At 45.9% G+C, this 23,943-nt stretch overlaps 5 non-coding genes across 5 annotated transcripts; 1 reads left to right on the forward strand and 4 right to left on the reverse strand.

The window, feature by feature from the left end:
- Nucleotides 1-369: 369 nt before the first annotated feature.
- TRNAN-GUU lies at nucleotides 370-443 on the reverse strand. The gene has a single exon. It is a non-coding gene; the product is annotated as a tRNA-Asn (tRNA).
- Nucleotides 444-2,629: 2,186 nt separating this feature from the next.
- TRNAV-CAC lies at nucleotides 2,630-2,702 on the reverse strand. The gene has a single exon. It is a non-coding gene; the product is annotated as a tRNA-Val (tRNA).
- Nucleotides 2,703-10,632: 7,930 nt separating this feature from the next.
- Nucleotides 10,633-10,706, reverse strand: TRNAN-GUU. The gene has a single exon. It is a non-coding gene; the product is annotated as a tRNA-Asn (tRNA).
- A 7,445-nt stretch (nucleotides 10,707-18,151) lies between these two features.
- Nucleotides 18,152-18,223, forward strand: TRNAQ-CUG. Its single transcript has one exon. It is a non-coding gene; the product is annotated as a tRNA-Gln (tRNA).
- A 5,314-nt stretch (nucleotides 18,224-23,537) lies between these two features.
- Nucleotides 23,538-23,701, reverse strand: LOC118889474. Its single transcript, XR_005018538.1, has one exon. It is a non-coding gene; the product is annotated as a U1 spliceosomal RNA (small nuclear RNA).
- Between the last annotated feature and the right edge of the window lie 242 nt (nucleotides 23,702-23,943).

The raw sequence follows: 23,943 nt of genomic DNA on the forward strand, positions 1-23,943 counted from the left end.
CCGATAACATCATTCATAGAACAATTACTAACGTTCGCAGCTGAAAAATTTGAGACACATAAAATAGAACTTTCTTGTCCAAGTCTGTAGACTTGGCAGAATAAAGACTATCCCACCAGACCGTGGCTTCCTCGATCTCTTTCAGGAGGCCGTAAGTTCGGCAACTAGAGGGTCCAATAGAGACGACAGACAATAGAGCTGGGAAGGGGAGTGTGGCCCAAGACTGGCAGCAGTCGTGAGGTGGATAGGACCCCGAATGCAGTTCGGTAAACTCTGTGGGAGCAGATGTACAGGTGATAATCAGCATGGAACACCTGCAATGGTAATCAGCACGGAAAACGCTGAATGGGTTCTAAAACCTCTACCCACCGTCCCTGGGTGGGCTCGAACCACCAACCTTTCGATTAACAGCCGAACGCGCTAACCCATTGCGCCACAGAGACAGCAGCACGCCCCTCTCCTGGCCTCTCGATGGAGTAGACACTGACTAATTCCTAGGATGTGCCGCCTTTCTCGCAGGAAAACGGTACCAGTTCCAAAGCTTCGGAAAAACGGAAAGTTTAGAGCAGCCGATCCCACTGGACCTGACACTGGGTCGAGGTCAGGAAAAGACAACACTAAGCACTATTATCATAGGGCAGCCACCCATGCAGACAATTCTGACAAGCACTTGAGAATACACCCCCTCCCTTGGACGCATTTCCCATCTGGTCCTCTCATCCTCCCACTCACCACAGGGAAGGATGCGTCACCTTTGTGTCCTGTCAGAACCCTTTACGCTCCGTGCAGGGCACAGAGATCCAGGCAACAGCCAAGGGGCAGCTGCACTTCCCAGAAGGGCCTTTCCCGAGGTAGGCGGTTCCAGCGCTCAGGCTGACCCAAGACCCCACTGCCCGCCAAGGCAACCGGGAAGGAGACCGGAGGGCAGCCGGTCCGGGGGGATTCCTACTAGCACAGAACGTGCCTGGCCTGCACTTCGGGGGGAGCTGAATAAAACTCCTCTTGAAGCTTCTCTACAGCCGGAAGAGAACGGATTTCAGGTTCCTGAAAGGGCAAGGGGGCCTCCTCGCGAGGACAGAGGCTTCCCCTGGTCTTGGAGGACAAGTCCCGCAGAAGCTGCCTTTGAGAGACACGCCAAACGAAAGGAGCAATCTTGAGTGGAGAGGTCTGCAAGGAACTCTCAAGTGGTGTCGCCATTCTTATGTACGGAGAGAGAGTGAGAAACCCAACGTGGGAAAATGTTTACTGTGCACTTACCTACAGAATGTACGATGTTACTCCTCTTGCAACTTTCTTGTATGTTTCAAAGGGCTTTGGTTTTGGTTCTTAATGAATGTTTGGAACGCGAGTCTCCGATTCTCTTGGGATGAAAACGCGGTAAATAAGACTTCGGGTTTGTAACATGCAGGGGGAAAAGAGCCGAGGCGAGAGCCGGCCAGCCCAGGCTGTTCATTACATCTCACGTCCTCCAGCCTGCGCGATGTCAAGGACCCTGAGGCCGGCGCTCGCCGGCATTTGGGGACTCAGTGCAGAAGCTCTTCTGCATCTGAACCTTGAAGCAAAACACAGCTCTGGTCGGGGCAGGAAGAGGAAGACTCCTGCCAGTGGAGACGCTGAAGGGGAAAAGAACGAAAAAAATTTTGGCAGAGGTTTCCCTGACCGGGAATCGAACCCGGGCCGCAGCGGTGAAAGCGCCGAATCCTAGCCACTAGACCACCAGGGAACCATCGAGGAGCCCCGACGTAGCGTCTCCAGGTGAAAATTGTAAAAGTCAAGACTAAACTTCAGAGACCCGGAGAGCAGGAACGGAGATTTCCCAGAAGCCCAGGGCTGAATGCAGCTGTGCAAGGCTCCCAGCCCTTGCCCGGCTGCTCATCACCCTTCACCTCTCCAGCCTTGGGCGACGCCTTGGGCCCTGAGACAGGACACAAGGTCCGTCCTGGTCTAGCTTCAGCGCTGTGTGCTGCCGAGCCAAGGTCCTGCTCTCTTTCTGAACCTCGCTTTTCCCTTGAGTCAGGTGCCGACTGGGGTGTCAGCAGGTGATGGGCGGATCCGTCCACTTCCTGATCTCTGCCCTGCTGGGCTCTCCTGAGACGGCACCGGTACGGGCTCCTTCCCCTCCGCGACCGGCTCAATTCGGGGAGCCTGCCATTGTTCATTTCCGTGTCTTTGGCTCGGGTCCCCGGTGCACAGTCGGGTTCGGTCTCTTTTGTGGCGTCACGCAGATCAAACTGTTGCGTCGGTGTGCCGAGGTGGGGGAAAGCCAAGTGTGCTTCACAGGGATGAGCTCCTTGGTTTTCAGAGACATAACTCGTGTGAACATGTGGAAGAGGTTTAGGCGCCTGCTTAGTAGGTGAGGGGATTTCCGGATGTAAAACTGACCCGAAGTCAGCCTTGTCCTTTGCCCACTTGGATTCGCTGGCTGTGGCCTGCGCTCCACGGTGCCTCCGAGCAGAGAAAGGCGGGCGGGTTCCTGGTGCTGAGCAGGCTCTCAGGCAGGCAGTAAGGGAACTCCTGGCCTGTACCTTGGGGATGGAAACTGAGGCTGCGCCCGCCGCCTCACCCCCTGCCTTTCGCCCGTTTTGGTTTTTGGAATGGGAAGGTAAAAACTTCAGAAAGGAAGGACGTTTGTTTCCGCCCGGTTTCGAACCGGGGACCTTTCGCGTGTGAGGCGAACGTGATAACCGCTACACTACGGAAACACGGCGGCTGCTGCCGCTTAGTGGCACATCCCTGGAATCCGGAGGTCCTGCCACCACCATCCTAGGCGCCAACTTTTTAAACTGCAGAATGAACCTTGAAGCCCCGAGAGCTCTCAGGCAAGGAGACTGCGGCTTCCGAGAGGCCCTGCTTTCAGGGTTCCTCGCCTGGCCCGAAGGGAGGACCCCCGAGCCTCCCACAGTCGGCCTTCGGGCTCCCGCACCGACCGCAGAGTCCTCGGATCCACGGCTATGCCCCCGAGTGCAGGGGTCGCCCCCGCTGCTGACTCCTCAGCTCCCAGAAGCCGCGGGAGCCGGGGGTTCGGGCGAGTGCCCTTTGGGCCTAAGGGGAAAAGGTAGAGAATTAGGTTCATTCCAGTGAGCTTCTCTCTCTCTGGAGCGGATCCTGTGGGTCCTAGCTGCGTTTCTCCAAAGCCTTCAAACAGTATTCCTTTCATCCAGACTGGATTGAGTCGTCTTCAGGGTGAATGCTAGCTTGCTACAAACACTCCGTCATACCTGAAGGAGGAAATCTACAACTCCCAGGTAAATTCTATTTTCTTCCTTTGACTTCTTCAAACAACAGCCACCAAAAAGACAGGTCACTGGTACATACTTGCACTTTTCTTATAATACTTAAGGTATGTCTGACTATCTATGAAAAGCTCTTGCTATAGAAACATGTGCAAGAGATTGTCTACCATGAGCTAAACGATCGTCATGCCTGCCCAAGGTCCAAGAATCTGATGAAGCTGGATCCAGGCCCCCACTGCCTTTAGATCACCAGTTCGATCACCATCCAAAGCAACCAATTTCCCAGATGCAGGTCACTAATATGAGGGAGAAGAGGTCAGCTAAACATTTAAACAATCGCAGTTTGTTCTGGGGAATGTTGAAAGTCAGCAGTGGTACAGTTAGAAGGGGAAATAAAAGACTTCATAATAACGATAATACCAGCTTGCTCGAGCTTTACTCAGTGACCAGCACTGTTCCTCAGTGCTTTACTGTGGAATCACTTACTAAGTCCACATAACAACCCTGGAAGATAGTGTAGGACTTTACCACCCCTTGTTGCAGATGAGAACACTGAGGCACTGAAAAGCTGAGCTAACCTTTCCAGGGTCTCACCCCACCCCCACGCCCCCCCCCCCCCCCGTGACAGTGAGAGCCAGCACTTAGACCCAGCAGTTTGCCTCCAGAGCCCCTCCCCTTGGCCACCATGCTCACGGGTAACTGAGAAAACTTCACTGAGATTTGCATCCCTTCCTTGTTCAACCTCCAATATATCAAAAGGAAGAGAAGATTGAAAGGTAGGCCTACAAACCTCCCCAAACTCATTAATGAAATGAAGAAGAAGAGGAGAAAGAGTAAACAGGACCATTGGAGAAGCAACGACGTTAGACGCAGAGAGAATGACGATGCGTTTGTTAAACACATACTAACTGGAAACTGTCTCTTTAAAGACTAGGAAGGACCTATCTTCCAACCATTTAAGGCCTAAACTTTCCCGTTCCCTGGCAGTCTCCACCCAAGAATAGATTTCAAAGCTACCAACATAGTGTATACACATGTGAATATGAAAATCATACTTCAACATTAGTAGTAAAGAGATTATTTTTGAATTTAAAAAAATATTTTTAATACAGCAGGTTCTTAATAGTTATTTTATATATATTAGTGTATATATGTCAATCCCAATCTCCCAACGCATCCCACCACCACCAACCCCTCTGCCGCTTTCCCCCCGTTGGGGTCCATATGTTTGTTCTCTACAGCTGTGTCTCTCTTTCTGCCCTACAAACCGGGTCATCTGAACCATTTTTCTAGGTTCCACATATATGCGTTAATATACGATATTTGTTTTTCTCTTTCTGACTTACTTCAAGTAGTAAAGAGATTTTGAATGAGTTAGCTCACATGGTTACTAATAAAAATGGGAAACAGTTATTAGGATGTTGTCATTAAACAAAGGCAGGATTTATAAAAAGAGCCAGAAAAGAGAAGAGAGGAAACACACACACACACACACACACACACACACACAGACACACACACACAAAGCCTGAGAAAGGGGAGTTTTCCCTTTCCTGGAGGAACAGAGAGCTGAAAGCCATCAAACAGCTTATCAGGAGGGTCTAATCTAGTGAAGTTCCGAGCTAATCAGGTAAACGCTTTTGGCTATGCGTGGATGCTCAAACATTCTTGAGAGTTTAGTGGTGAAATGCATGTGGCGGCTATTCTTTGTGTACTACCTGCCAGTGTCCCCCTTTGGCACCTGTGAGTTAGTTAAGCCTGATTGAACTACTTTCCTCATCAGAATTTCTCAAGTTCATATACCGCCCACATTCCTTTACTCATATTTATTCTTAAAAGAGCAGATTTGGTCATGAACACTTGGTTCTCTCTTTGACACGGTATTAACAGTGGAATGTCAGCTTAAGGTAATGGTTGTGAGCAGCATATGCGTAAGTAGTCAGATAACCGATAGCGAAGGGAAGCCAAAAATCTGAGGACAGCAAAAATATCACAGTAACTACTTTGAACTTACTTTCCCTCCTAGCCCAGGACAAAGCAGAAGAAAAAGTATCAACATCACTTTACCAATAACCAAGTGGCATTAAACTTTAAAACAATGAGGCATAATATGCATAAAGTACAAAGAGTGTACACTTCCCAAACCATTACCAGTGTACACCAACCTGAATAACTTTTGAAGCAACCTAAATAACTAAGGTATGCAAAATTACCAGACCACAGAAGGCTTCCTCATGACTCTTCCCATGCAAGAGCTCAGAGTAATCACACACATACCCCTCCCAACCTCTCTGCCTGTTACTTTCACATAAATTGAATCACAGGGCATGCACTGGGTTTGGGGGGATGGAGGGGCATGGGTCTGACTTCTTTCACTCAACATTATGTCTATGAAATTTAACCCTATTTTTCACGTAGTTCTTTGTCTCTGTGTGTATGCCTTGTAAGAATATAACTCCACATAGTATTGAACTGTTGGACATTTCAGTTGTTTCCAGTTGAGGATATTCTGAAATGGTACGAACATTTTTTTATGACTTTTGGGGGACATACACATTTTTCTAGAGCACCCCATTCCAACAGAATAATGCCAGCGTTGACTCTCAAAATAATACTTTTGGGGGTTTCCCTGGGTGCGCATTGGTTAAGAATCCGCCTGCCAAGGCAGGGGACACGGGGTCGAGCCCTGTTCCGGGAAGATCCCACATGCTGTGGAGCAACTAAGCCCGTGCACCCCAACTACTGAGCCTATGCTCTAGAGCCCGTGAGCCACAACTACTGAGCCCTCATGCCACAACTACTGACGCCTGCCCGCCTCGAGCCCGTGCTCCGCAACAGGAGAAGCCACCACAATGAAGAGCAGCCCCCAATCACTGCAACTAGAGAAAGCCCTCGCCCAGCAACGAAGACCCAACGCAGCCAAAAACAAATACACAAAATCAATTTTAAAAATTTAAAAAAATAAAAATATATAAAAGTTGGGGGGGGGGTTTGTTTTTTGTTTTTTTCCAGCAAAAAGCGTTTATTCAGGAATAGCGGAAGAATGGCAATTCAGGACAAGCAAGCTATAGCAAAAGCCATAGGCAAGTCCCACGAACAAAGGAGAGGAAGGAACCTTATTTTACAGAGAGAGAGGAGGAAGCTGAGGGAGGTTGTTCTGAACCCAAGTCCACTGGAGAAAAGTGAAAGTTCAGGGTGATGACGGTTTCTCCTTGCCAAGTTGCTGATTTCCTGCAGGAGATGCAACGAATATGTTTTTCTGTTGGGGCCTGTAATCGATGATTCTTCCTGTTGATGCTTCTTCTGTTTGGGTTTGTAATTGACGATACTTCCTGTCTTTGAACTTGAGTGGTACCCCATGAGAGCTCCCACTTCTGGTCTCCCGACTTCATCTGAGTGACGTTTCCCTTTATTAGTTTTCACACCTGTCACAAGGAATTTTGAATTTTCTATTTTAATCTATTTTAATGTTTTAGGAGACTTACTACATCAAAATATTATCATTACAACCTGTGGCCCTAGCAACTTTCAAGTGTTCAGTAGCTACATGTGGCTTGCACCTATCATATTGGAGAGCACAGGTCAAAGGTATAGCACAGCTAAAAGTACGATTTCTGGGCCACAGCATATAACTGTGTATGTATGACCCTCAGTGGATGCTGCCAAATTTTCTTCCAACCTGTGGAACTTTTTTATACCCTTTTCAGAAATGAATAAGAATTTCCAGTGCTCTCCATCCTGTCACCATTTGGTTTTGTTTGTCCTTTTTTTTTTTTTTAAAGTAAGCTTTATTGAGGTGTAATTTACATAGGAAAACCTGCCACCATTAGATTATTCTACATTCTTTTCAATGATATCATTTCTTTGCCAAGCTGGATTTTGGTGCTTGCTGTGATAAAAAGCAAGTGCCATGCAAAAAATGAATGTGTAACAAGAAGCAAGGAGGCGCTTTGAGAAGGTTTCAGAAGCCGTGCAGTGCGCAGCATTAAGGTTATGATTCTGACGTGTCAGAGCAGTGAAAACACAAGCCACTCTACTGAACTTTTGTCAAGGGAACACATAAGGATAGCCACAGCACCAGCCACAAACCTACAAACTATAGAAATATATGTGAAGCCAGGAAACAACAGCATTCCCCAACGAAAGCACTGTTGTCGACCGACCTATCATGAATTTAGGGCAAACGGGAAGGACAAAGACAGAGAGAATTTGCAGGCCACCAAAGATGATTCGTTAATTAAATCAATTGACTGTTAGTCAGAGGATTGAAGTTAACTCTAGATCTTGAACTTGTAATTTAAGCTGACGCATGTTGGAACATGGGAATGTTGGAATCATATATTGGTATATATGGAATCATATATTAGATGACGCCTAAAAATATTTACCAAAAATTGTAAGTGGAATAATTGAGTCGTCTGGTTTCTAGAGTTACAAGTATTCATTCCTCTTTAAAGATATTAGTATATTCAATGTACTTGACTAGTATATTTAATATACTTCAACACATAAATTTAAATTTTTAGTCGTTGAAAACTTATTGGATACGTTTGCTTATTTAACCAGTACAACCAGTACAGGAAATTTAGGAAGTCCAACGTAACTCAGATTTTCAAGCCAAAATAAAGCCAAGACTTACATAACAGTATATTATACCACCATTATTTTCTACATCATAACATAATCTGAAAATATATATATAGTCGTTTTTAGACCAAAATGATTAAACCAATCTAATTTTTCTGAGTAACCTCGATAAAAGCACATGACATGACATAAACATTTTAAATGTCATTATATGTAAAATGTATACATTATGTAAATTGCTTAAAAGTATTAAGGGTCATCTTTGTAATCCATTTCATTTCGTTTCTCACTGTTGTTCCGAGTTATCAAGACCATTAATTTAATCTACAGCTAAAGCTGTTATTGTTCCTTGTCACCAATTCCACAACAAAATTTTTCCTTACATAAATACCACATTGAAAGCATAAGTAGTAAAGCATTCTTCCCAGAAATTCTTAATTTTCTTATTTTAAATTTATACGAGTGATTATTACTTTCCTGAAATTAACTGGGGAACTGAGTTTTAATTAATTTAAATTTTTAGAGGCCTACTTTGTCTATTCTCTCCCAAGGAAGAGAAAGTATATTGTTTTGCTTCTGAGAAGATATATTTAAAGGGAAAAAAATTCATCAAACTAGTGGGCATTATTTAAGGTGACAGCAGAGGCAATGATAGGTTTTAACAGCAACTGACAGTGAGGGAAACAAAATGAAATAAGTAAGCCACATTAGGTCCTTGAAGGAAGCTCATTAATGAAACTCGGAGTAATTCTGTGATATGCTTTTGAGTCTCCAGGGTATGTATCTGTGCATGAAGTCATTGCTCCTCATCCATTTTTATTAAGGACCGAACTGGCTTACAGTTCTGGAGGGTTTAAATCTTGATTTGTAGGGTTGTCACAAGTGCTCATGTTGCTGACTTTGTTGCTTGTTTGTAATGCTATGTCTCTCCTCTGCTTTCTGTAGTCTGATTTCAGCCATCCCTGAAGGACATTTGTTTGAATTTTTTCAGTTATTTAGAACCTTGAGTATACCAGTGAAAGAATGCTGCCTATTCCGTGCTAAAACTTCAATATTCTTCCTGTATTAATCCCCCTTATTAATGTTGAGTTCCTTATGAGGGAACCATTGCATATGAAGATCGTCCTTATTGTAGCTACTACACCTTTGCAGTTATTGACAAGGGTTGACTGGGCCCACGTGGTTTTTAGCAAATAGTGGAAAGACAAGAGGTGGACAGCTTCTCACTGCTGCGGTGTCTCATACCAGGAAACACCAGAATCCTCAGGACAAGCATCAGACACAAAAGACTCATGGTCCGGATTAGCTGTCATCTTCTACCTAACAGGGAATGGATCCCTGTCAACCGCCACCCAACAGGGATTATCCCCAGAAGTTCACTTCCTAAAATTAAAACCAGAATCCCGCACCGAGACGAGAAATTAGTGATGCACAAATGAGAGGGAGAGAGAGAGAGAGACAAGATCCGTGTCCAGTAACCACACAGTATGAAAAAGCCAAAATGCTCCATTCCTGCACATGAGATAGAACAGAACAGAGCAAACACGAGCCAATAGCTCTAAGGGTCCAGGTCTGAAGCAGGAACTTGCGGGGGGCAGGATTCTGTTGGCTCCCACGAGGTGTCTTAGATGGGCTAATTTTTATCGTCGCAGCCAGAAAACAAACAAAAAACGGTCAAGGAATAACATAGAAACACTTATTCCCATGCGAATTCCCCATTTTATAGGAGGAAGGACAGGCATTAGATTGTTTGCATCAAATTAAAAGTATAACCAAAATGTATAAATAAAAGAGAAAAGGGGAGAAGGAAAAAACCTCTGGGATCAGCGAGATTCTTCTCTTTGGATAAGTTGCTTGGCAGGACGTTGTCAAAGAGGTCACTCTGGGCAGTCTTCTCTGGACCCTGTTGACTAGGTCTGCAGAGAAAACCATTACAGTTATTGGGAGACTTTAAAAATATTGAATGTTGAGCTTTCGAACGTATGCAATAGAATATCTCTGTGTACTGCCCACAGTGTCCCCCTGTTGTCCTTCCCCTTAGTTATGTCGGGAGGGCACTGCTCCCTTTATTAGTTAGACTACCACAGAGAGATGTACAGAAAGATTGCTGTGTTGGCAAGTAAATGAAGAAAGGGACATTGAAAGACTGGAAAATAAAATGGAATATGATTCAGTGCCACTTCTGTGGAGGGCAAACTTGAAGGATTTACCAACATTAGAAGCACAGAAACACTAAAGGTAGCACTTGCACTTGCAGTTCTCTACGCTCTGGAAACACCTGCACGAGTGGTCAGAGGTGTGTGTACAATAATGATGGTTGCAGCCTATTCGTCATCGTGAAGCCATGAAACCAAATAATACAGAACCATGCAAGAAATGCCTTTGTCAGAAACAATGCAGAGGAGAATTATGATGATGAGCTCACTGATAACATCATTCACAGAACAAGTACTAACGTTCACAGATGAAAACTTTGAGGCACATAAAAAACAACTTTCTTGTTCAAGTCTATAGACTTTGGCAGAATAAAGACTTCATCCCACCATACTGTGGATTCCTCGGTCTCTTTCAGAAGGTCGTGAGTTAGGCGAATATGGAGTCCAGTAGAGACGATAGACAATAGAACTGGGAAGGCGGGGTGGCCCGAGACTGGCAGCAGTCGTGAGGTGGATAGGACCCCGAATGCAGTTCGGTAAAGTTTGTGTGAGCCGATGTACAGGTAATAATCAGCATGGAACACCTGGAATGGTATTCAGCACGGAAAATCCTGAATGGGTTCTGAAAAAACAAAAGTCGAACAGAACTCTCCCACCGTCTCTGGGTGGGCTCGAACCACCAACCTTTCGGTTAACAGCCGAACGCGCTAACCGATTGCGCCACAGAGACAACAGCGCGCGAGTTTTCTGGACTCTCTTTGCAGTAGACACTTACTAATTCCCAGGGTGTGCCGCCTGCCCCGCAGGAGCACCGTGCCAGTTCCAAAGCCTCGGAAAAACGGAACGTTTAGACCGATGAATGATGTTCTTTATCCTGTTTGAAACTGGTGCCTTAGGTGCCTTATCCGAAACCAAAAGGGCAGCAGAATGGCCTGACCCCGCCTTGCCCCTTACCCGCCTCAGATGCCAGCGCCCCCGGAGACACCCGGAGCCCGGGCCGGGACCCTCCGGGCCTGAACCCAATGGGGTCCAAGGATAGCTGAACACCCGGTGGGCATCCATGACGGCTCTTCCGGTTTTCTCGCCGACACCCATTGAATGAGAGTTTGCCCACCCTTCCGAGAGGCCTCCGGGGGCCGGTGTGGTGCTTTGGTTTCCTGTGTCCATCACGCGATTTCCACAACGGCAGCGGTCGCCGTGATGGTCGCCCCTGCGTCCCCACGCCCAGAACAGGGTCTGGCACTCACCAGGACGCTCTTAGCACTTGGATGAATACATTGTCGTCTTTAGCCCTTGGTCCCATGAAGACCCCTGAGAATGGAAATAAGGAAACGTTTTCGAAGTGAACATTCCTTTTCTAAAAGCCTTTATTCTGGTTATTTGATTTCGCAGCATCCCGTGGGGCGGGCAACGGAAAGGCCTACAGGTCCCCGTCTGCGCGGTGCAGCTCCCCGCGCCCAGCTAGCTGAGCAGGCTGCGTTCTGTGGGGTCGATCCTGGGAGCGGGGAACCGGCGGGAAGCGAAAAAAGACGGGGGAAGGCGGGTTTGGGGACGTGGGCATTGAGATCTCCCATGAGGCTGGTGCGGGGATCCCAGAGAGATGAGCCTTGTTTCTGTCAGAGAGTGGGGAAGGAGGGAAAGAGCTGGCGTCGGAGAGAAAGCGGGAGGCAAGAGGAGAGGGAGGGAAGGAGGGAGGAAGGGGAGGGGAGGGGAAGAATAAACGAATTTGTGCTTCCACCCCTCCCTCGCTCCCTCTCTTGCCCTCTCTCTCCTTCTTGCTCTTCTTCCCACCCCTCCAGCTGAGAAATCCTGATACACCCACATCTGAGAAGAAAGACCCAACTCATCTGTGCTCTCGGGCGCACAAGCTCTGGGTTGTAAAAATGGTTCTGCCCTTGCGTGGCCTTGAACAAATAAAGTTTCTGTGCCTCCCTTCTTTCTTCTGTAAAATGGGACCAATGAGAGCATTCTACTTCATTCTGTTGTTGCCTGGGTTTAGTAACTGCTGGGTCAATAACGTCACAAGCAGTGAAATCATAAATACTATGGTCATGATCCTCTGACTCTTTTGACAACCCCTACCCTTATTTATTTCACCTTAAATTAGTTTGCTTCTTCTAGAAATTTCTGTAAACGGCATCAAAGCATGGGCTCCTGTGATTGCTCTTCCGGTTTGCTCCGCTGTCGCCGGGCCGCCCTTCATCGCCAGCTCTCTGCTTGCGGGACCGGGACCGACGCGCGGGCTGGAGGAAACGGGAAGAACCTGCGGCGGTGAGAAAATGAGCGTTTGCCCACCCTTTGGAGAGGCCTCTGGGGCCGGTGGCGTCCTCCGCTTCCTTCTTCGGTTTCCTGCGTCCATCAAGGGAGCTCCACCAGGGCAGGGGTCTGGTGATGGTCGCTCTTGCGTCGCCTCGCCGCGAGCAACTTGAGCGCCGCCTCACTCAGTCTCCCAAAGACCCGCAAAGAGGCCTGACCAGAGAGAAAGGCATTCGTGCTTCTCGCGATGGTGGAAAATATTCCCACATCTTCCTCGCAGACTGTGGAAACCTCCCAGACTGTGCGATGTCTGGTGGCATTCTTCACGTGCAAAGGAAGGAGGAGCGCTAGCGACAGAAGAAGGCGGCGGCGCGGAAGGACAGGACGGATCGGAAGGTGAAGGGGCGGCGCGAGGGGGTGAGGAGAAAGCGAGCGAGGAAAGAGGGGAGAGGAGAGCGAGGGAGAGCAATAGAAAGGGAGGGGGGAGGGGGCGAGGGGGAGGGAGAGGGGAGAGGCCTTGGAGGAGCGGGAGGAGCGGGAGGAGGAAGAAGAGTTACATTCCCAGGGTAGTTCTGCTCACTGGCCCCCGACACACGGCAGCTCCCACCATCACCACATCCCCACCTCTCACCTTGGGCTCTCAGTCCCAACACGCACGCTTTGGTCCCTCAAAGACCGCCCCTCCACCCGTCGCGGTTCTAACCTCATTGGATTTCTCTGCCCCTTGTCAGAGCCCGGCTCTCCGGGTCTCCCGGCCATTCTGTGATCCCTCAACGTCCTCTCCACGGATTTCTTTTCTTCCTGTATCAGCCAGAGTCCCCTTCTGGTCCTTGCACTCATAAACCTTGACTGATCTTGAAGTTCTCCTGGAGGAGCGCTTCGTGTTGTTTGTTGCCGCTCAACTTCTTGATTTTCCAGAAGGAAGTTTCATCTTCTCCTCAGCCCGGTGCTGTGAACTTCCTCCTGGTAACAAGGGCCTCCTTCCCCCTTGAGTCAACTCTTGCCCAGTCCCTGGGACGTCTCTCAGCAACACTGGGCATCTTTCTGACTCTGTTTATTGGCCGACAGCTTTTATGTTTGAATGCGAATTTTTCTGTTCTGTGTATTGGATAAGGGAAGAAATGGCTTTGGGAGAAAATGAAGAAGTAAAGGGGAAATGAAATAACGCAGATTATTTTTTTTTTCACACACACACACTGTATTTTATTTTTACAAGAGATAAATAGACTGACACCAAGCATTGTACATGGATGACCACAACAAAAGCAACAATGATTGCAATTACCAAACATGAAACACACTCATACTATGTCATAATATTGACATTCAGTCCAGTAATCCTCCACTGTAACAGCTCCTTTACTTTGCAGTGAAAATTGATTTGTATATTCTTTGCCTCTGAGTCCTTGTGGGATTTTTTTTTTTAATTCAGACAGAAAGTCACAAAAATTATACTCATCCTCATCAGTTCACTCAGTCCCATGTAATTAATGTTTTTTTTCATCTTGATCTTTTGTTAGCACTTTTATGAGTTCATCAGTTTTTCATTAGAGTTCTGAAAATGCTTATTCATTCAGTTCAGCAGTACAGTCAGTTACCGGAAACCTGTACTTGTCAGAGTCTTTTCCATGAATTTCTTAAAGATGAAACCCTTTTATAGGAACATATTTGCAAAAGCATCAGAGTACACCCAGAACTGTCTGTAAATGACAAAAGACTTAAAAATGACCACAGTTAAAGATTTGATGAAAGTTCATAATAATGCAGTTGACAAGAAAATTAGTTATTTCTGAGATATACATTTTAAGGTAATAACTAGGATTATGACTTATAACATTATACCAGAACATATAAGATTTTTAGAAATTTCATGTAATGTCTGAAACATTTATATTAACATATTTCCATACAAATAACCCAATGAAAGTTTAGTATTAGTTGTTTTTTTGTTTGTTTGTTTTTTTTATACTGCAGGTTCTTATTAGGCATCAGTTTTATACACATCAGTGTATACATGTCAATCCCAATCGCCCAATTCAGCACACCACCATCCCCACCCCACCGCAGTTTTCCCCCCTTGGTGTCCATATGTCCGTTCTCTACATCTGTGTCTCAACTTCTGCCCTGCAAACCGGCTCATCTGTACCATTTTTCTAGGTTCCACATACATGCGTTAATATACGATATTTGTTTTTCTCTTTCTGACTTACTTCACTCTGTATGACAGTCTCTAGATCCATCCACGTCTCAACAAATGACTCAATTTCGTTCCTTTTTATGGCTGAGTAATATTCCATTGTATATATGTACCACATCTTCTTTATCCATTCGTCTGTTGATGGGCATTTAGGTTGCTTCCATGACCTGGCTATTGTAAATAGTGCTGCAATGAACATTCGGGTGCATGTGTCTTTTTGAATTACGGTTTTCTCTGGGTATATGCCCAGTAGTGGGATCGCTGGGTCATATGGTAATTCTATTTTTAGTTTTTTAAGGAACCTCCCTATTGTTCTCCATAGTGGCTGTATCAATTTACATTCCCACCAACAGTGCAAGAGGGTTCCCTTTTCTCCACACCCTCTCCAGCATTTGCTGTTTGTAGATTTTCTGATGATGCCCATTCTAACTGGTGTGAGGCGATACCTCATTGTAGTTTTGATTTGCATTTCTCTAATAATTAGTGATGTTGAGCAGCTTTTCATGTGCTTCGTGGCCGTCTGTATGTCTTCTTTGGAGAAATGTCTATTTAGGTCTTCTGCCCATTTTTGGATTGGGTTGTTTGTTTCTTTAATATTGAGCTGAATGAGCTGTTTATATATTTTGGAGATTAATCCTTTGTCCGTTGATTCGTTTGCAAATATTTTCTCCCATTCTGAGGGTTGTCTTTTCGTCTTGTTTATGGTTTCCTTTGCTGTGCAAAAGCTTTGAAGTTTCATTAGGTCCCATTTGTTTATTTTTGTTTTTATTTCCGTTACTCTAGGAGGTGGATCAAAAAAAGATCTTGCTGTGATTTATGTCAAAGAGTGTTCTCCCTATGTTTTCCTCTAAGAGTTTTATAGTGTCCAGTCTTACATTTAGGTCTCGAATCCATTTTGAGTTTCTTTTTGTGTACGGTGTTAGGGAGTATTCTAATCTCATTCTTTTACATGTAGCTGTCCAGTTTTCCCAGCACCACTTATTGAAGAGACTGTCTTTTCTCCATTGTATATCTTTGCCTCCTTTGTCATAGATAAGTTGACCATAGGTGCGTGGGTTTATCTCTGGGCTTTCTATCTTGTTCCATTGATCTATGTTTCTGTTTTTGTGCCAGTACCATATTGTCTTGATTACTGTAGCTTTGTAGTATAGTCTGAAGTCAGGGAGTCTCATTCCTCTCACTCCATTTTTTTTCCCTCAAGACTGCAGAAATACAAAACATCCTAAGAGACTACTACAAGCAACTTTATGCCAATAAAATGGACAACCTGGATGAAATGGACAAATTCTTAGAAAGGTATAACCTTCCAAGACTGAACCAGGAAGAAACAGAAAATATGAACAGACCAATCACAAGTAATGAAATTGAAACTGTGATTAAAAATCTTCCAACAAACAAAAGTCCAGGACCAGATGGCTTCACAGGTGAATTCTATCAAACATTTAGAGAAGAGCTAACACCTATCCTTCTCGAACTCTTCCAAAAAATTGCAGAGGAAGGAACACTCCCAAACTCATTCTATGAGGCCACCATCACCCTGATACCAAAACCAGACAAAGACACTACAAAAAAAGAAAATTACAGACCAATATCACTGATGAATATAGATGCAAAAATCCTCAACAAAATACTAGCAAACAGAATCCAACAACACATTAAAAGGATCATACACCACGATCAAGTGGGATTTATCCCAGGGATGCAAGGATTCTTCAATATATGCAAATCAATCAATGTGATACACCATATTAACAAATTGAAGAAGAAAAACCATATGATCATCTCAATAGATGCAGAAAAAGCTTTAGACAAAATTCAACACATGTGATAAAATTTATGATAAAAACTCTCCAGAAAAGTGGGCATAGAGGGAAACTACCTCAACATAATAAAGGCCATATATGACAAACCCACAGCAAACATCATTCTCAATGGTGAAAAACTGAAAGCATTTCCTCTAAGATCAGGAACGAGACAAGGATGTCCACTCTCACCACTATTATTCAACATAGTTCTGGAAGTCCTAGCCACAGCAATCAGAGAAGAAAAAGAAATAAAAGGAATACAAATTGGAAAAGAAGAAGTAAAACTGTCACTGTTTGCAGATGACATGATATTATACATAGAGAATCCTAAAACTGCCACCAGAAAACTGCTAGAGCTAATTAATGAATATGGTAAAGTTGCAGGATACAAAATTAATGCACAGAAATCTCTTGCATTCCTATACACTAATGATGAAATAACGCAGATTATTGTTTTGGGACATAATGTGGATTTATACCTATTACACATGTAAATATTTAGTGTGGTGGTATTTTGTGTACATAAATACTGTAGACACTGTCAGACAACTTGGCTACACATGCTCTATGACCCAGCAATGAGTGCTCTTGGGTACCCGGATATGTGTACACATTTCTTCAGCCATGCAATTTCTGGGTCATGACATATTAAGAAATTGGAATGAAACTGACTTGAACAAGCTCTGAGGAAAGAGTCTGTGACTGCCGAAGTGTCAGAGCCCTGCCTTGTGGTCTCCACAGCATGTCGTTGACTTTGAGTCACCCCAGGTGAGCATGGCCTGGTTTGTCTCAGTGTTTGGTGTAAACGTTAATTTTTACTTGCACTGTAAATCTAACAAATCTACATTGGTTGTAAGAAAAATTTAGCCCCCCTTCATCAGAAGTGTATGAAGAAGAAAAGGAGAGGTGTGGGAAGCATGCAGTCTTAGCCGGAGGTAACTCCTGGAGGAGACAGTATGTCTCTCACAAAAAGCAAAGCCCTTACCTTGGAATGCACTCTTTTTCCCAGGCCTGAGGAATGTAAAAGAGATGAGCAAAGCTATCTCAAGCCAGGAGACCTCAGGGAACTGAGAGAGTCCTGGTGGTTCCTTATGGCTGGGGGCTGTGTGTGAGCCTGGTTAAGGGAAGATAATGTTCAAGGATAGTTGTTGTAAACTTGTTGACGTCAGTGGTAGTGACTGAACTGAGACGATAAGCAATTCCATGGGATTATTGTCTAATAATGAGTTCCTCTTCTGTCTATATAAGAGTCAGTAAATTCTAAATAACGTGCCTAGCAACCATCAGTTGTCTTGGTCCTTCTGACCCCATACTCGAGGTACTATTCAGTCCCTTGCCCCTCTCCGTCGGGACCTGGAAGACCCCCTGCAGTGGCTGGACCGTCGCAGAGAGGTCTCCTGCCTCCCGTTCCCACTCCACTGCTGACACACTTTATATATTACACATAGGAGGTGGTGGCAGCTTTGGAGTGTCATCGGTGCTGTGTAGCCAAGGGACCCAGGAAGTCCCAAGTCCTGCCCTGACAATCGTCTGCCCTCTCTGGGCAATGGGAAAAGTGTGAAGGCAACGAAAAGGAAAGTAACACTATTATTTGCAGAAATTTTACCTCAGGATGGGACACTCTGGCAAACTGAGGCGGAATATGTGGTTTATGATGGAGACTTTCAGGGGCTCTTCCCCGGCCCGAAGCCCAAAGTGGATTTTACCTCATTTTCTGAGGTGCAAGTGAACTGAGAGAAGTCAGCCAAAGGAGAGGAGCAGAGAGAAAGCAAGACGGATGACCACCCACGCGGGTCAACCGTATTCAAGTCTTGTCGGGACCGTAGAAGAAATGCCTTGGCATTATCGCTGGGATGCATGGAGGCGAAATAAGTACTTACCCATCTTCGGTGGCATAGAGTAAGCACGTCTCGAGGAGGTTCCATGGTGTAATGGTAAGCACTCTGGACTCTGAATCCAGCGATCCGAGTTCAAATCTCGGTGGGACCTTTCTGTTTAGTTAGAAGAAGGGGATTTTTTACTCCTCAGATGGGACGTGCTTTCCCGCTCCCGCGTCCCCGAGAGGCGCGGTCCGCGCGCTCTACGCGGACGTGGCGGGCAGGTGGGGGGACGAGCCCGCGGCGTCCCCGCTGGACCCTGGCGACTCTGCCCGTCGCGGGCCATCGGAGTCCCCGGCCCCGCCGCCCTGGGGCGCAGCGACCGAGCCAGTGCCACCCGCTCGTCGGGTCACCCTGGGTCTCGGGGGCGAAAGGCAGAGGCTGCTCCCACTGAGTCCTGCCCCGCGAGGGGCCTTCGCCCCGCACGTCTTGTAGCTAACTGCGCAGTTGTCCCTGTGAGTAAATGGTCGCGGGGCGGGGCTGTGACGTCGCTGAGCAGCCAGGGTGACAGCGTCTTAGCTTTCGGGTCGAGGGTTCCAGACCTGGATGGGAAGTACTGTATTGTATTCAGGTGCCCTATTATTCCGAATATTAATGGATCCTATCCCAGTTTATTATGGTTCTATTCACAATTTCTCGCTCCTAAGTCTCCGTTGGACACGAAAAGCCGCTGTTAGGCTAAGATTTGAACCTTCTCTCCAGGAAACCTCGTCCTTCCGTCCCAAGCTCAGCCGGAGAGGGGAGCCCCGGCCGCGGATTCCGGCGTTTGAGGAGACCCCAAGTCCCTGACCCACGGCCGCCCGGCCCGGCTCCTCCGGGGCCGAAGGTGAGACGAGCCGGAGCCGCTCCGGCTCCGGGACCGGCGGGCGCCCCTTCGTCCTGCCGCGACTCTGCTCCACCGAGAAGACGCCCCAGGACGTGACCGGATGGAAGCACTTCTGCCCTCTACTGCTCGGTAGAAACGTACGGATGAGGACTGTGGTGGACTTGAACAGCGAATTAAAATGTCCTCTTCCAGGTGCTAAGGAGCATCTCTCTGAGTTTTAGATTTTGGAACTTTCAGAGGTTACGAAGGACCGACTGACACAGCTGTCTTTGGAGGACGTGACGAGAAAGGTGTGAGGCCGGCGAAAAGATCCGAGGACGGGAAAGAGCAGGAAAGAGGAGAGAATGACACAGAAGGGAGAAAGGGGCTGGGAGGGAGAGGAGCTGGGCGAGCACTGCAGCGGGGGCAGTCGCTGGGTTTGGGCGACCACGGCTCCTCACTCTGGAGCGCTCCCACCCTTTACCGACCTGCCCGAGAACCCGGTTCCACCCCAAATCGCCAAGCTGCTTGCCTGGCATTTGCTCTTGCAAAGTTCCCTCTGCCGGTTGGGTTTGGAGGGGTGAGGTGGGCTGTGTTGGTCTGCAAGCGAGTGGAAGTCCTGGCGGCTGCCTTGGAGACGACTGGCGGGTAGGGAAACACACAAACTCCACTCTTCCCTCTGCAGGCCGGTCTGCAGGGCCTGGGGTGGGAAACTGGAAAATCAGAGTCTCAATATTTATTTAGAGATAAGGAGATAAATAGCCAAACATTTGGTTGTGTGAGTAGAAAGTGGTTATCCCTGGAAAAAAGAAATGTGGGATGGGATCAGGGGACTACTGTTTCCCATAACAAGTTTTGGGGCATATGTAACTTTGTATCACATGTGTGATATTTTTTAAGTTCATTGCTTGTATTTTGAATATAAATTTTTATGTAGTCATATGTACCACTCTTTTAAAATTCTGGGTCTTGTGTCATGTGTAGAAATGTTTTCCACTGTAAAATCATAATTTTTCTTTTTTTAAAAAATTGGGGCCTTCTTGAAGCAAGGAATTGGACCTTTATTCCCCTATGGATGAGCTGATCACGTGCGCTAATATACTTGCAGATCCTCCCAGGCCAGGAGGTTACTGCTGGTCAGAGAGGATTGCTTTACTCTCTCTAGGAGGGTCCACAGCCACTGAAAAGTATCAGTAACTTAAATAAAATCCCACCCAGTCTTTATGCAGTGCTGTGCCCAAAACACAAGAGCTTACACTCAGTGATTACATGTTAGTGCCATGTGCCCAGGCATAGTCTACAAGTTTTACATGGGTTTACTCATTTAATCCTTTCAACAGGCCTATATCATATCATCATCCTCACTTCCCATAGGAGAAAACTGAGGCATGGAAAGGTTAAGTAACTTGTCTCGTCGCTCAGTCAGTGAGTGGGATTTGAAAGCAGGAATTTGAACGGAAGCCCGCCTGGCTCCACAAGATATGCTCCCAATCAAAGAGGAACACAAATGGTAAAGATGCTTGACAAGATATTTAAGTCTGTATATTTCTTTTGAAAAAAACACCAAGGAGGAGTCACGCAACGGGCATAAAACTGTCCTAAATATCCTCATGACCCACCTGCCTCCCAAACATCCTTCTTATCCCAACAGCTGCTCCCCGCACACCTCCAACTTAAACACAATTCCTGCCAGAGCTAGGTTTTTCCTTCCCTTTATCTTTTCCTCTCACCTACCCCATACCTCTTCCATAGCTATTCTGTTCTTTCACTTCCAGGTCATTCATTTTCTTTAAATTAAAAAATGTTAAATATATATAAAGAAGAAAATAAGCAGCCATCCATAGTCCCACCTCCTGGAATTAACTACTGTTAACATCTTTACGTATTTTTCTTCAAATCTATTTTTAAGTTATTCTAATTTTTGCAAAAATTATATATGCTTATTATGTAAAATTCAAATGATGCAGAAAATGCAAATATGTAAAAATTTGAAACATCTTAAATTCAAAACTAACTTCTGTTAAGGTAGGTAAATATTGATGGAGTCATTTTGGTATATCAATATATATATAAATTTGTTTTTATAAAATTGAGCTCTTATAGATTCTATTTTTATTTTAAAGTATTCAATTTAATAGTGCATAAAGTTAACGGAAGAAAAAGATACAAAAACAAAAATGAAGAAATTGTTGAACTTTCAATCAAATTGTTTACCACAAGAGAGAGACTTTTCTAAAAGAACCCTCTAAGGCTAATAATAATGATAATAATTTAATTAAGACATTAAAATTTGGAATGATTCTTATTACTTTTTAAAATCAAATTTCTTGAGTTGTAATTTGAAAATAATACAATGCATCCATTTCAAGTTTGATGACTTTTGACAAATGAATGTACCCACGTAACCACTACCCTGTTCAAGAAGAAAGAACATTTCCAGTACTCCAAACTGTCCTCTGCCGTCCATCCCCCTACCACTTCCTGTCCCAGGTAATCAGTGATCTAGTTCCTGTCACTATGGATCAGTTTTGCCTGTTCTAGAAATCCACATAAATGGAACCACAGACTATGTACTCTTTTCATCACTCAGCATGATGTTTTCGAGAGTAATGCATATTGTGGCCATGTATCAGGAATTTGTTTCATTTTATCCAAGAGTAGTATTCCTTTGAATGCATATATCACAATTATAGCCGTTCACCTCGTGACGGACATTTTGCATTGTTTCCAATTTGGGGACTATTATGAACAAAGCTGCTATAAACAAGTCCCGTTTATATGTTTCATAAATTCCATATAAAATATTTTCTTCTTTAATACGAGTTTATTTTGTGAATGGATGTCACATTCGCAAATACAAAATTTATTCAAATGTTACAAAAGCCTGAAGTACAAGCTTATCTTTGCTTCCTGTCAGGACATACTTAATATAAGCCACACACTATGCTAGGTGTATTATTAGGTTATCTCATTTAACCTACACAAGTTCACGAAGTACTAAATATCATTTTCAAATGACACTTGCAAAATTGGCCTAGCAAATTGGAGTTGGCCCAAGCTCAAACAGAAGGCACCAGGACTGAAAAGGAGCCCTCCCCCCTCCCCCCTCCCCCCTCCCCCCTCCCCCCTCCCCCTCCCCCCTGGTTGGGCTCTTAACCCCAGACGCAACCCAATGTCTTCGTAATAACCTCGGTATGTCTGATAGGCCTGGAAACCAACAGCCAAGCAGTTCCTAGTCACGGTATTGTTCGGCTTCTTTTGGTCAGAAACTCCTCGATCAGGGCTCCAGAGCATAATATCGTGGACAACCTTGAGACTAAGGAAATCTGTTAAAAACTCTAAAAACCCGTTTTCTCATCAGTAACAGGGAAAACTCCCGCGGCTGGGGAGAAGAGCACTTTTATTTTTTACTTTTACTTCCAATGATCTATACTCGATCTGCACCGTCTGCTTTTTAGTTAGCTTTCTTTGGACCTACCCTTAAGTCTCACCCCTCACCCCTCACCCCTCACCCCTCACCCCTCACCCCTCACCCCTACGGGTCGCCGAGGCCTTCCGGAGCTGAGCGGATCTATGAGTGCCGTCCCCGAGGTAGCCACGAGGCAGCGACAGTTCTTCCTTCCATGGTCCTAACTTTCCTGTTTGGGCCAGCAGTTTCTAGTTGCCAGGACTTCGTGGAACAGAAGTGACAGTGAGGCAAGGGAACACCACATCCGGGGAAAAGGGTTTGCAGAAAGCCCCCAACTGCCAACGCTGAGCCTGGGGTTTTCTTCTAAACTGTAGTTCCACAGGAAAAAAGCTGAAACAACTTGTGACTGAATAAAAAAATGTTATGTACAACTCCGGCGGCCATTTAACGAAACAAAAACGGTTGTGAAGGAAACTTCATAACTTGCCAGGCTAGTGCAGCAGGTCTGGCGTAAACTGCAGGCTGAAAGAGAGCTGGTGTTTCTGGTTTATGAAGGTAAGTAATAAGACAAGGCCTGAGAGAAAAGGCGGAGAGAAGAAAATGAAAAGGGATCGAGAAATAAAAACAGACTGCTTGGGGTGGAAGAAAGGAATGAGCACGACGGTTACACAGTAAAATCTGCAGCAACGATTACCAACCAAAGCAGCTGATCACGCCGGAAGCGAAGTCCAGGCTGAAAAGGTATGAAATGCGGAAATGCGTAGGAAAGGAATCTGTTTCCGGTCGCTCACCGCACAAGCCGATAAAATTAGTTATCTCGCGGCGCCTTGCCTCTTTTTGTGGGTCCGTTTCTGCAGAGACCGCTGAGACCTGAGCTCTGAGCCTAATTGCAATCTGCGTGGTTTTCACAGGGGAAACTACGCACAGCGCAGAAAACAACGGCGCGGAACACAGCCGAAAGTACCACAGCTCCACTTCTCAGCGCCCAGCAATCACACCACTGTCTCCCACAAGCGGTGCGCGTGGGCATCGCCATACTGACCCCAGAAACGCTGGATGCGTTTTTCATCTACAGGACCCACAACGTCACCGCCGCAGACAACTGCGTCAGCAACGCAATCTTTGTCAGTTCAAGTAGCTAGCAGAAAAACAAGGAAGCATGAACTCCATAACGACTCCCACTGGCCTGTTCTTAAACCTTAAGAAGAATATCAGGGGAAAGCGCGAACGCAGTCCCCCACTACCACAAATTATGCAGTCGAGTTTCCCACATTTGGGGAAATCGCAGGGGTCAGCACATCCGGAGTGCAATGGATAAGCCTCGCCCTGGGAAAACCACCTTCGTGATCATGGTATCTCCCCTGCCAGGTAAGTATGAGTTCACTGTTTTCTGTCCTCCCACAGCCTCATACGCCTTCTACTGTACACACACGGTCACTTTCCTCCCCGCAGCCCCGAGCCTTCCTGCCCCTTCCACACAGCTCATCCATGCACTTGCAACCAACAGCCCTCGATTCGCTCCCACACCACGGGAGATCAGGTCGTCTTTCACCACCAGATCACGAACCAGCAGCCCCTGCGCTGAGATATCTACATACGACACGCCCCATCCGTCAAG

Source organism: Balaenoptera musculus, unplaced genomic scaffold (assembly GCF_009873245.2).
Source record: "Balaenoptera musculus isolate JJ_BM4_2016_0621 unplaced genomic scaffold, mBalMus1.pri.v3 scaffold_109_arrow_ctg1, whole genome shotgun sequence".
NCBI classification, from domain to species: Eukaryota; Metazoa; Chordata; class Mammalia; order Artiodactyla; family Balaenopteridae; genus Balaenoptera; species Balaenoptera musculus.